This window comes from Berghia stephanieae, chromosome 2, assembly GCF_034508935.2.
Source record: "Berghia stephanieae isolate SIO BIC M18660-M18661 chromosome 2, UCSD_Bste_1.3, whole genome shotgun sequence".
NCBI lineage: Eukaryota > Metazoa > Mollusca > Gastropoda > Nudibranchia > Aeolidiidae > Berghia > Berghia stephanieae.
The window spans coordinates 80,809,042-80,823,463 of NC_088361.1; the positions used below are offsets into that span (position 1 = coordinate 80,809,042).

Here is a 14,422-nt window from a genome sequence, read left to right on the forward strand (position 1 = left end):
ATTGTTCTATAAATATAGTTCTATATATAATTCTATTATGTATTTGTATGTATTGACTTTTATGCTCCCATTGCTTTCTTATCCTTCCTCATCCCACTAACATTTATGTATCCCGTTAATTAAATCAAGGAACATGACTAACAAAATTTAGATGACTGGTTATGTCAAGGGTATTAATTGAAATCCACCATGACATCACTACACATAAGGAATATAAAAATGCTGCAACTAGTCAAAGATTTGCACCGGTATTTTCACAGATCGGCGTACCGACCAAACATCCATCGGGGCACCGAGTAAATGTCCATTTGGTTACAAGTTGATCCAGAGTTGAATCTAACAAGCGATCCACTGAGACAACTTGATATAACGTGTTATAATTCAAGTTCTGTGTGATGTTGTGTATGATATGTTACTTTAATTTTGTGCTTTATATTACATTGTGATTCATGATAGACAAATTGATGCCTTTCATGTTAGCAGTGTGAAGACGGATGGTATCGACTGTTATAAACAATATATATATATATTATATAAAATATATATATATATATATATATATATATATATATAAAGGCATAATTTATATATACATACATATATATATATATATATATATATATATATATATATATATATATATATATATATATATATATATATATATAAATTATGCCTTTTGCGCCGCGATATCGTCGCCTTGGCATTCCACGAAGGAATATAGATACCTCATCAAACAAGATGTCTGATGTCAACGGGAATCACCCATGTTGTCCAAGTGAGCAAATTGGGGGTTAATAATCTTGCTCAAGGAAAAAAACGAAAGTGCCTGAAACGGGGCTCGAACCCGGGTCATCCGGATCACAGTGCAATGTCTTAACCACTCGGCCACTTATATAATGATGATGATGATGATGATGATGATGATGATGATGATGATGATGATGATGATGATGATGATAATAATAATATTAGTAAAGAAGAAGAAGAAGAAGAAGAAGAAGAAGAAGAAGAAGAAGAAGAAGAAGAAGAAGAAGAAGAAGAAGAAGAAGAAGAAGAAGAAGAAGAAGAAGAAGAAGATTGCTCATTTGTGCTTATACTTGTGTTTGTGTGATTCATTTGGATTTACCTTTGAAGATCGCAGGATCAGGATGAGTAGACGATTAAATAGAACTACTAGTAGCGTTTTAAAAAACGAATGGCCTATAACATGTCGTAATCCGTTGAACACTGTTGGGGAAATGGACTATGACAAAGGCTGTCCTTATAACTTCATGGAGATTCCAAATTCCCTTCTCTCTCTCTCTCTCTCTCTCTCTCTCTCTCTCTCTCTCTCTCTCTCTCTCTCTCTCTCTCTCTCTCTCGTGCCGTCCTGAATTGATCATCAGCAACCCCCCCCCCTGCTCCCTATCTATCTATCTATCTATCTATCTATCTATCTATCTATCTATCTATCTATCTATCTCCCCCTCTCTCTATCTTCCTCTGTCTTAATGTTTATATAGCTGTCTATCCTACTTACTCCTTCCCAGTCTCAGGGAACACAAATAGGGAGGGAGTCTGCTCGATATTTCGATATAATATATATATATATATATATATATATATATATATATTATATATATATATATATAAACGTGTGTATGTGTGTGTGTGTATGTGTGTGTGCGTGTGTGTGTCAAAAATGTATGACTTTCGAATAAATTACAGATTGTCTACGTATAGGTAATTGTAACAATGAACATTCCAGATCTTACATTACATGCATCATCAGGATCCGGATTGTTTACATAACATTTATAAGAAAGACGCATGCCCATATTATCCGACACGTAAAAAATTATTTGACTTGGCGGTTTATCGAAAACAGATTGCTTTAACTAGTAAACTGTCGTACTATGGAAAGGTAAGTATTTGGTGTATTTAATGATTTGGTCGTCCTTCAAATATCGATCGATTTAAATGAACCTTGTCTTGGCAAAACTCTCAAACCTGGGACCTCAGGTTTGAAATGTTTGCCATAATGAGGGTCATTTAAACTGATCAATATTTGAAGGACGAGTTTTTGATTTATATTATTTGAAAGAGTCCCTACTCAAACATTTTGGTCGAAGAAATCACACACAATAATTATGCAATAAACAGCGACCTATGACTGAATTCCGTAAAGAAAAGAGATGTGAACATCCGTCATCTTCCAAAATGACCTTCTGTGCATGCTATCATGCTGTCATCAAATGCCAACAGCTGTGAATAATAAGGTACTAAAAAGTTCTACAAAGCAACAGCTCTCAATCACTCACTCATTTCCTACCCCTTCGTTTTAAAAGAGAATCAATGTTGAAGGCTCAGGGAACAAAAAATGTAATATGTTTGTTCTTGTTAATGTTGTTGTTGCTGCTGCTGTCATTATTGTTATATTTTTCAGTTGTTGTCATGTAGTTGTTGTTAGTTCTTTGTTTTTAGAGAGAGGGGGGGGGGGGGGTAATTTAATACTTAATATTTAATAATATTTATTATTTCCCTATATTAAATGCAAACCTATCAGTGATGACTAATATCTCGACATTTGCGATACGATTTTGTTAATGATGTTCGAAACGATGATGATGATGATGATGATGATGATGATGATGATGATGATGATGATGACGATGATGATGATGATGATGATGATGATGATGATGATGACGATGATGATGATGGTGGTGGTGGTGGTGGTGGTGATGGTGGTGCTGGTGGTGGTAGTGCTGATGATGTTTGTGGGGTGGTAGTAGTGGTGATGGTGGTGGTGGCACTGATGATGATGTTTACGGGGTGGTAGTAGTGGTGGTGGTGATGGTAGTAATGCTTTTAATGATGCTGATGACGACGACGATAATGATGATGATGAGGAGGAGAGAATGATGAAATTATAGACAATAAAAATAAAATAGAAAGAAAGAAAGAAAATGAGCGAAAGGTCGAATACTGAATTGAACCAGAGACTATGGGAGCAGGGCACCAGTGGGGAATGAACTGGAGACTGTGGGAGGTGGGCACTTGTGGGAGTAAACCAGAGACTATGGGAGGTGGGCACCAGTGGGGAAGGAACTAGAGACTGGGAAATGGGCACCAGTGGGGAAGGAACTAGAGACTGGGAAATGGGCACCAGTGGGGATTGAACCCGATAATACGGGAGGCGAGCATCAGCAGGGATTGAACCAGAGGCTATGGGAGGTGGGCACAAGTGAAGAGTAAACTAGAGACTATGGGAGGTGGGCACCAGTGGCGATTGAACCAGATACTATGGGAGATGGGCACCAGTGGGAAGTGAACCAAGAACTGTGTGAGGTGGACACCAGCGGGTAATGAACCAGAGACTATGGGAACAGGGTATACCAGTGGGGATTGAACTGGAGACTATGGGAGGTGGACATCAATCTGGAATGTACTCGAGACTAAAGGATGAGAAACAAGTGGCGAGTGAACCAGGGACTTTGAGATGTGAACAATATTAGGGAGTAAACCCAAGGCTAAGGAAGAAAACACCCAGTGTAATACCTCGGGTGGGTTAAAGTAAGGACTGAATCTGGGACTGTGGGAGGCAGACACCAGAGGAGATTGAACCTGGGACTAGGGGAGATGGACACACGTGGAGAGTAAACCTGGGATCGGATAATGGAAGACGGAAACCAGTGATGAGCGAAACCGGGACTCAGATATGGATACAAGCGAATATTGAGTTAACCCGGCTATGGAAGATAAGCATCAATGGAGAGTGAACCCAGATCTGTGTAAGCTGGACACCAGTGGGGAGTGAACCCGGAACAATGTGGATGGACACCAATGGGGAATGATCAAAGGACTACAGGATGAGATAAAAGTGGCGTGGGACTGTATGATGTGGACACTAATAAGGAGTGAACCCAAGGCTGAGGAAGAAGAAACTCAGTGGAGAGATACCCCAAATATAAGTTGGGTGATCACAAGTGGGGAGTGAACCCGGAACTAGGGGAGGTGGACATAATTGGTGAGCAAACCTTGGACTAGGAAGATGCACACCAGTGGGAGCGACCCGAGGTTCAGAGAGGGGGATACCAGTGGAGAGTGAGTGAATCCAGGTCTATGAGAGGTGGATAATAGTAAGGAGTGAACCCGATACCATGGGAGATGGGAACGTGAGGTATAAACCTGAGACTCTGAGATGTGGAAACGACTGGGAACTAAACCCAGGGATACGGAAGAAAACATCCAGTGGAGAGTGAACCCGAGACTATCTGGAGTGGACACCAGTAAGGAGTGAACCTTGTGTTCTACTTCTTTTGGTGTCAGAGCGATGACTTCTTATTTTCTAGTCTAAATAAATGCTGGTCGTCAGTAAATTAATCCATCCTCGCCCTTTTACGTCCGTAATCCTAATATTCTGCCTATACATCCTGCTAATAAAATAGTAATACCACCTTAAGATTCAACATGTAACTATCCATTTAGTGGTTGCATACACTCTTCCAAGGATTTAGGAACAAAAAAAAAATAGAGAGTTTGATGTCTCGACTTTTCTTCTCTATGTAATGAATAAAGAGTGAGAAAATGATTTATTATATCATTCCTTGTAAGTCAGAAATATGATATGAATCACAAAGGTAACTTAAATGGAATGTTACAAACCACACCCAGTTGATATTTCACAACAACACAATCAATTACCATGCATTAAGTATAACATACAGCTTAATGTGCTAGTACTCGATATCTGAGGCATTTTAAACATTATTGAATTAAACGATTTCACAGAGAAGATGATACACCACTGTGTTAACACACAAACACATTCATGTAGACATACAGGGTTAAATCCATATTGAAGCCTGACACCTTGTAATATCAAGAGACTCATAATGACACTTCGTTTAGTATAAAGACTCAACTACAACTACAACAGCAGCAGCAGCAGCAGTAGCCAGTTATATGAAAGGAGAGGCGATCGATATCACGCCTGGTATGTTTTCATCTGTGAGACGGGTGGATGACTAGATCGGCTATTTGAATGGTGGCCTGCGTTCACTTTGCCGACACTTAGCCACTGCATAATAATAATGTTGTCTCCCATGGCCATTTTATAGATAGAACGAAGATGACGTCACTCAGGGCTTTATTATTGATTTTTGCCATCCACATTTATGAGTAATTCTCAATAAGCTGCATTAATCAGACCATAATATACGTTCAAGGTTACACAAAGTTTTATGTGTTGGTCCGTTATATTTCCGGATGGCAATGTTGTGAGCTTCTTAGATAGAACGAAGATGACGTCACTCTGGTCTTATTGTTTTTTTTTTTTTCGTTTTTTTTTTTTTTTTGCCATCCATGTTTATGGGTAATTCTCACTAAACTGTATTAACCAGACTATAAACGTTTAAGATTACACACAGTTTTGTGTGTTGGTCCGTTATATTTCCAAATGACAATGTTCTGAGTTTCTTAGTCAAGCTATCTATCTGTCTCACATTTCAAAGATTCACTAAGATTATTAGCCCATTAAAGTTTGGGTTACGGATTTCAATAGTGCACTGAGTTACTCATTAACTGACTTTCAGCTTGCGGTAAAATTATTCAGGTACCATTGATTTATCTGGGCCATTAGATCCATGCAATGAAAGTTTATCCGGAATTTTGCAGCGTAAAGCTGACTGTGTCATACCTTCTAGATAAGACGTTTGTCTAATTCAAAGTGCATTCAACGGGATTTAACTTAGATACAGCAACCCAAATATTGATAGATGTTCACGGAAGGGGGGGGGGGGGGGGGAACAAGATAAGATTGTGGGAAGCATAATGTCATTGATACTTTGGTATATTTTAAACAGATCTAACTGCTGTAGTTACTTTCAAGATCATTTTGATAATTATCAATTACTGCGCTGCTTTAAATCTAGCATCTGACTCCAAATGACAAGATAACGAGAAGTTGCCACGCGAGTGCAAGTAAAGATATTCGTATCCCACTCGTACTTATCATAAAGGAGGGATAAATGAGGAATAAATTCAGCACCTGTTCCTATACAAAACCTTTTCATTATCAGCGGGGTGCGCTTTCATGATAAATGTGTCACGCCACAGCTCCAGTCCAGTTCCAGTTCTAGGATGCTCGTGCCAGTAAGGTTCTAAGAAACGGTCGTTAGGTTTATTCCATTAACCAGTAAATTGTCGTTGTACCTACTAAAAAATGTGGTGAGAAAACTAGTATTTTTAAAACCGATCGATTTAAATGACCCTCATCTTAGCAAAAACTCTCATACCTCCCGAAGTGGGTCTTAATTTATTTCGAATTATAATGATTGATCTGTGACTAACTATGGACATAGTCGGTTTTACCAAGAGAGTTATAACATCGAAGAGATTCCAGCGTGATTCAGAGGTACGGTATTTGCTTCGTACCCGAAAGATATTGAGTTCGATCACTTGCCACTGCCCTGTGTGGCCTTGAACACGTCACCCCGCCCTAGCTCAATTTGCGGCGCTGCACTGTGGCTGACGCCTGGGTTATTCCAGTCTTCCCTTGGAATAGACCCTGGAGACAAATTTCCCAATGAGATGAATAAAGGGATTTTTTAAAATTATTATTCATATAAAGTCCAATCGCGTTGCCGTTAATGCTCTCTTGGTGAAAACGCCAAGGTAGTAAAATCTATAACATTCTATGCTTGTTAATGAATGACATATAAGGAGTAAGCGTTTATATCCTACGGTACTTTAAATAAACATTTTCGGGATACTAATGGGATGGTCGATTATAATATTCAATCATTCCTCCAAGCAAAACATTGATGAAAATGTTATGGGTTGTGGCTAGTTCTCAAGGAAAATGGACACTGCTTCGTTTAACAACATTGTAAACAAAGTTATCTGGGTCTCCTCACCTGTGGGATTGATGGGATTTACGAAAGTTTTGAGCACTTTTGGGGATAGGGATTATTGATGTTATGCGTTTAAGTAAAATACTCACTTGATCTGCTCTTAAAATTATTGTAACCAACTCGTGTTTAACTCTTAAGTTATAGTCTATCAAATAAAACTTGCATCACATATTTAAAATATTTGGGGGAAAATATTAAAAATATTTGAACCTTTCTTGAGCCTCACATTAATCCTCAAGTTACATAGACAAACGCAATGCATTCAAGATTTCAAAATTCCTTTTGCAAGTGTATTATGATTTCCTTTAACTTTGAGTTGCTTAAACATTGTCGATTGCGATTAGGTGGATAAAGAATATAACTGAGCACAAGCTTGAGTCCCGATAGCTTAGTTGGTAGAGCACTCGCTTCACAATCAAAGGGACAGAGATCGATCCCGGGTGCAGTAGAGATATTTTTCTGACCCCCTGTCCACCCAGCAGTGATTGGGTAGCTATTATCAGTTTCAAGCTATAGGAACCGGGATAAACTCCGGCTCCGTGAGCCTAATAGCTTTGAAGGACTACAAGTTTGAAGAAATGGGTTTTCTGATGTTTATGTTAAAACACAACACGTTCCATTCGTTTCAGTCTAGGTACACACATGAGTACACATCGGCTTCAGTGCATTTGTAACTCGATGTTCACAAAGTATGTTAATTACCTTCATTCAACTTGTCAGCTTTCTGTGCCAAATATTACTTGGAAAAACTCTGGTAGAGTCAGATGCTCAGAATAATTATTCTTTTATTTGAATCTCGTTTGTGTGTTTTAAGGGCTATAACATGTATACACTTTAAGTCTGTTTAAATAGCGCATTTCCATGAACTCACAATGCTCAAAGCGCTTCGCAATGTTTCATTTATTCTTCCAAAGACCACATTTAACAAAATTTTCATTTCATCCAATTCGAGTCACCTGTTAGGCGTCCTTTTGTGTTAACAATCTTACAATAGCCATCACTGCCTTTGGTAATGCGTTTATTCATACCTGGGTTGGAAGGGGTAATGTGTATAAGATACCTTACTCAAGGACACAACGCTGTAGTCAAAATTTAGCCAATCAACAATTTATGACGCTTGCGTTAAACCCAAGATCATTTTTAAATCATACGAATCGACGCATATTCGTTACAAGAAAATCTACAAAACGTATAGCTTAAAACCTTGCCAACTTTCTCGTCTACATGACTCAGATGACTGCACTATGTAATACGACTTGACACGGGTTGGCGTAATATCAAATATCCATGTAATGTTAACATCTCTTCTACGGTACGCTGGATGCATCAAGGTGTTGGCAACAACACTGACTCACGTTTATTGTATGTAGTAATATATTATTATCTTATTCATTGCCCTCTGTAGCCCAGGTCGGCAGTGCAATAATAAGAACTATTATTAAGCTTCTCGTGATTACCTCATCCCTATCAGTGTAAAGCATTTACGTGCCAATCAAATACCATCTCTATTGCCCGGGGGGGGGGGGGGGGGGGGGGGGGGGTAGCGTTTATTGGACTCAAACGATGTCACTGACTCAAACACAAACGGAGGACAAAATATGATTTGACCCCATGCTCCACACGATTTTTTTAACCTAGAATTTTAATTTCTAGTCTTCTTGTCCACCCAGCAGTGATTGGGTGGCTATTTCTAATGTTATAGTTAGATGTATAGTAGGTATTTGCGACATACCAGCGCGCTTCTCGGAGAGTGGCACGGAAGTTTTATTGTCTGTTTCACGCTACAGAAACCGAGATAAATTCCGCTTTCCTGGGTAAAATGGCTCTATGGGACATGTGGCTGATTCCTCTCAAAGGGATCTCCCAATAAATAACATGACAGTAATAATATGAGATGTTATGGGATGGGTGTCTTATTGCAATAACTTTTGACTGCCCTAATCCTCAGTACACGTTGACCTTATCTGATTCTTTGGACGTGTAATGGGATGCTCCCGGTGCAATGGGTGCATAATTCGTGATATTTATGTGAATCGTATCACTATGATGTTGGGAGTAACGGAGGCTAAGAGTAAGAGGGTAAAAGGAAACTCCTCTGCAAGCTTGCATTATTTACACAAACATTACTGAGGAGGTCGGAATTTTATGTACTTTATCGTTGAATATAAGAATAGAGTTGAATGGTGCACAGTGCACGGCCAGTTGGGTCACGTTTGCTTTATTATGTTTTTATTTATTTGTTTTTGTTTGTTTGTTTGGTTTTTTTTTTGTTTTTTTTTTTTGGGGGGGGGGGGGGGGGGTTGTTTTTGTTTTTGTGTGTGTGTTATTTGTTTTTTGTTAGTTTTTGAAAAGAAGGGGGGGGGGGGGGGATTCGTAAGAAAACTCGTCATTCAAATATACTCGTGGGGCGGTTTGGGTCTAATTATTAGGAAAATCCTTCAAAAATTTGATTTTGAGATTTTGGTGAAAACTGATATTTTATTATCTTAGAAATAATATAATTGAAGTCCAAATTCTTAAAGTAGACTATAAAGGCACGAAAAACACAGTCGAAAATGGTACAGGTAGTAAGAAATGTGTGAAAAACGGGAAGCCATTTTGCTATTTTCTCAATATGTCATTATTCTAACGGTATGGGAAACTGTGTCAAACGTTTCTCAGAATCTATTCAATGAAATTGTCTGAAAATTTCCACAGTCATCACACAGATAATGTATTGTGTCACCATAGAGAGATTTTTTTGATAAGATTTGCGAATTTTAAATTATAATCCTAAATCTGAATTTTTTACATCAATTTTGTCATAATATTTTGATTCTCAATTTTGTAATGATCTAATAAAAATTCAATAAGCTAAAGCCGTAAAATCTCTCTATGGTGACACACTATGGTACAATGTTGACAAGAGGGAAGAATATGGAGGTCATTCCTTCATTAGTTTTTGTGGAACGTTTGCCACAAGATTGTTATATTTTTTGATGTCAGACCCTCAAATTAGGTCGCAAAATGGGTATCAACACAGATAATTAAATTTTTTCACCATAAATGTTGTTTTTTAACCTATAATGACGATACAGAATGATCAAAACCGCCCAATATAGGTAATTAAATTTTTTTTAGAAAAGACCCAAACCGCCCCTTAAAATCGGTCGATATTTGAAGGACGAATTTTTTGGCCAAACGTTTAGATAAATATTAGACTGTATTTTTTTTTTTCAGAGTACGGCAGAATAGAGTTATCAATGGTTGATGACTCTAGTCAAAAATAAGGGAGAATAGCGAAGATAAAGATTGAAAAATAAAATGTAGCAATTGTAGCACCAACACTAAACTTGCAATTTTCAGAGAAGTGACCAAAATCAAATCACATAATTTATTTCACTTAGGTAAGGAAACTTGGTCAGACCCACATTCTTAAAAAGTCTTAACCTCCAGACTTCATAAAGTAAAACTTTTCTGACCAAAATCATAATGAAAAGACGTTTTGAAACAGTAGCGCTGCTGTCAACGTTCTGTAGAAGGAACGAAATGGACGTCACTCAGCTCTTTGTCAGCAATTATTATGAGGAGCTCTCATTAAATTATACACTATACACGTTTAACGTTTACAACGTTATAAACTATACACGTTTAATGTTACTCATAGTTTTGTATGGAGGTGCGTTATATCCTGTTGGCGGATGTTGTGAATGCACTAATTTGTTGCTTAATTCAGCCATTGATCAGTGGCCGATGGTAATAATTACAAAGGTCAATTACATCTGGCACCGGTACAGTGTAATGGCCTAATAGTTTGCTATGTTTTGTGCGATTCGTGACTTTTTATCGTTCGTGGAAATCATCAAAACCTTTGATATATGTGACCAATCGTCTCAAAACGGTATCATGTCGGGGTGGACTGGATGTTTAGAATTGAAATTTAAGCCGAGCTTATAAAATTTGAGTCAAATTGAACGTCTCCAGTAACCAGTTAACTGCTGTGTTCTAGAATGACACGTATAAAAATTGGCCAGAAAACTAGACCTTCAAATAATGATCGATCTAAACTAAATGATCCTCGTTTTGGCAAACACTCTCAAACCTGGGACCTCGCTGGTGGATGTAGTGATTATTTTAACTAAACGAATAGCATCAACTGGGAGAATCTAAAGGATAAAGATTTTTAAAAATTGTAGCAAAATGCAGCACCAATTCTAAACTTTCTAAAGGATTTCTTTTCATGAAAATAATTAATTGATGAGTAAAAGACGGAGCTGGTGTCTCACGCTTAGCACTGATTGGTTGCAAAATCATAAAATCTTTTTTAGGACCTGCATCAATTTTTCTTTCCCTTTTATACACGTATGAGTATAGGTGCATAAGTGTGTGTATGCGTCTGTGTGTTTTTGTGTATATGTGTGTATGTGTGTGTATTTGTGAGTGTGTTATAGTTTATGACATGAAAATCGATACTTAACCCCCAAAAATAAATCAAAGTATTTTATATGTAGCTAGTTGTGAGAATAGCTTGTAAAATAGCAGTTATATGTTGTTCCTAATGCTAGACTTTATTGATAAGTTATGAAGTGTTTTACAAAAATTATCTTTTTTTTTTATTTGCCCCAAAAGATGCATGCTGTTTTATCAGGAGAATATATTTCTAAAATATAAGATGCAATTAATGCATATAAGGAAATCTTTACCGATGAAGTGAATTGATTAACAAACAAACAAATCGATTTATGAATCAATGAATTGATAAACAGTCAAATTATAAAAGATTGAAAAAGAATACAATGTGATTGAATGAACGACTGAATGCTCATTGAATGCTGATTGAATTATGAACGAATGAATGACTCACCCGGTTTGTGTCTATTAATATCCAGCGAAAATATAAAGAAACATGGTCATAAAATACTCGAGCAAATCTTTGGTTGACTCATTATAGCTACTTCGTTTCACTTTTCTGAAATTCCTTTCCACATTTATTCCTTTATCCAGCCAAATGATAATAATTACAGAGCTTCCCTTCAAGCAAAAACAAACAAACAAACAAAAAAAAACAACAACTTATTTTTTACGCCAGCCGCGTGTTCAAGTCCCGCACAGGCCCCAAGTGTATAGAGGAAGGCTGAAGGTGGCATTAAAAGAGACGCACGAGCATCGCTTCACGACGGCCCTCACTCTCTCTAAATACAGTTACTCACTCACACTAACATAACCAACGATTATGTACAAACTGTGCCTATAACTGTTACCTCTTCACAACTACAACAAATCTGCTGCTAGTGCTCGATCTTTCTATAAATCACCCGGCACCCGTAAAGAGTTGTTTTAGTTATTATTATTTTTAAAAAAATAACAATAACAATGGTATTAATATAGGTCAAGAAACACACACACACACACACACACACACACACATATATATACATATATATATATATATATATACATATATATATATATATATATATATATATTACATATATATATATATATATATATATATATATATATATATATATATACAGAGAGAGAGAGAGAGAGAGAGAGAGAGAGAGAGAGAGAGATAGATAGATAGATAGATAGAGAGGAGAGAGAGAGAGAGAGAGAGAGAGAGAGAGAGAGAGAGAGAGAGAGAGAGAGAGAGAGAGAGAGAGAGAGAGAGTTAATAAACCGTATCTCCTATACTGGGTAGGTTGTAGGTAGAGAGGATAGGTAATTGTTTGTGTAGATTAAACGAAAAACCAAAGCTGTCATAACAAAATAAGCATACGTTATTATCGTATCCAGAGCGGTGTGTAAGATTGAAGAAGAAAGTATACCGTGAGTTCAAACGTAATCTTTGTAAGCTGCAATTTTGCCTTACTAGTTAACTATTTAACTGAAATTAAACAATTGAATGGTTATAGTTATAACATTTATCACATTATTGTAACTGTCTTACGTTGGAAAGACACCTTGACTATTTAAAATTTGGCCAAAAAACACGTCCTTCAAATATCGATCGATCTAAATGAACCCCCTCTTGGCAAAAACTCTCAAACCTGTGACCTTGCGAGGTTCCAAGTTTGAGAGTGTTTTGCCAAGATGGTAGGCATTTAAGTCGATTGATATTTGAAAGGCGAGTTTTCTGGCCAAATTTATAAATACGTGTCTTTCCAGGGTACGGTAGTTCACTGGAAATCGTATGATTTGCTAATCCCTTACATTTATATTATAGGGAATACTCCCCTTCTCAAAGTATTAGTGGTTATGGCCGTTCTTTACATAGGTAATTCTAAATAAAAATAATAAAAGATACTAGCTCTACATTTAAACAAAATAATTTGTGATATCATTAATTTAATTGCTTATTGCACGCATAAATTATAAAATACACTGCCTCTTTCTATTGTTAAATTTTAAGTCGTGATTTGTAACCTGTAATCGCATTGTATTTAGTTTTGATAAAAGTGTTTATTATATGTATTTATGACATACATGTGTAATCTCATTTACACACTACTCGTAATGTATAAAAAGAAAATCCACAACCTGTGTGGCTGTGTTTTATATTGTTTTTACAAATGATCCAATTTTATTTATTTCAATATTTTCCATAGACCCCAAACACTATTCCAACAGAATGAAACAGTAAATTTATCTTCCACCTCTTCACTTATTAATCTATACGGTAGCCTATTATTAGTATTTACCTTCGCTTGTTTTCATCTTCTACCCTTTTTAAATTTCGACCCGCACTGAGCGGCTTGTGGTCTTGTGGTATAACTCTCGTCTTGGTTCTGTAAATTCCCTGTTCGAGCACCGCTAGGCCACGGTCGGCGCAGAGTAGACTCCTAGGAAAATACTTTTTTCTCTTATTTCCTCAGTGCTCGGCTGTAATCTACTCAACGGGGATAGGTATGGAAATCTCTAAGATATAAACATAATATTATGTCCTCGCGTGAAGTTGTCATTGGAGTGGAACTTACCACCGTGTGAAATAGTGTGAAATGGGACTTAAATCATACTTGGTTACTCCACGAATAATGCTCTGGTCTTTGGCAGATTGCGTTACACCTGATCAATAAATGCATTAGATCCAGCTAACCTGTCGCTAAAGACTGGAAAAGAAGGCCAAATGGGAGGAAAGTGGGATCGAATCACATCATTTGCGTGTGAGTTGGTCAGAAAACTCGTCCTTCAAATATCGATCGATTAAAACGACCCTTAAAAACACTCAAACCTGGGACCTCGCGCATAATTTTAGCGCAGAAAACTATCTCTGTTTTTCTTTATCTTTTAATGGCTACAAAAACAGAAACAAAACAAAAAAAAAAAAAAAAAAAAAAAAAAAAAAAACTCACAAAATAATGTTTTTAAAAAATCAGATGCTCCTGATAGAACAGGCTTCAGTCTTTTCAGACAAAGACAACGCTATCTTACACCATGTATAATTTATTTCATAGTTTTGCAATAACTTCAGAGATGGTTCTCGGAGATAGCAATAGCACGACTTAGGACTTGAACGCAGTCGAATTTGAATCGCCTTTAGT

General features: G+C 37.0%; 1 protein-coding gene across 2 annotated transcripts in view; it reads right to left on the bottom strand.

Annotated features, from left to right (window-relative positions):
- LOC144965629 (diamine oxidase [copper-containing]-like) overlaps positions 1 to 12,039 on the bottom strand; it is an 18,548-nt gene extending 6,509 nt beyond the window's left edge. The window contains exon 1 of one of the 2 annotated variants that reach the window (XM_078901171.1): positions 11,743 to 12,039. The gene's annotated coding sequence lies outside the window, so the exon portion shown is untranslated. Of the gene's footprint in view, positions 1 to 4,828; positions 4,912 to 11,742 lie in introns of those variants that run through there. The other variant, XM_078901172.1, reaches the window with a different exon arrangement.
- Between the last annotated feature and the right edge of the window lie 2,383 nt (positions 12,040 to 14,422).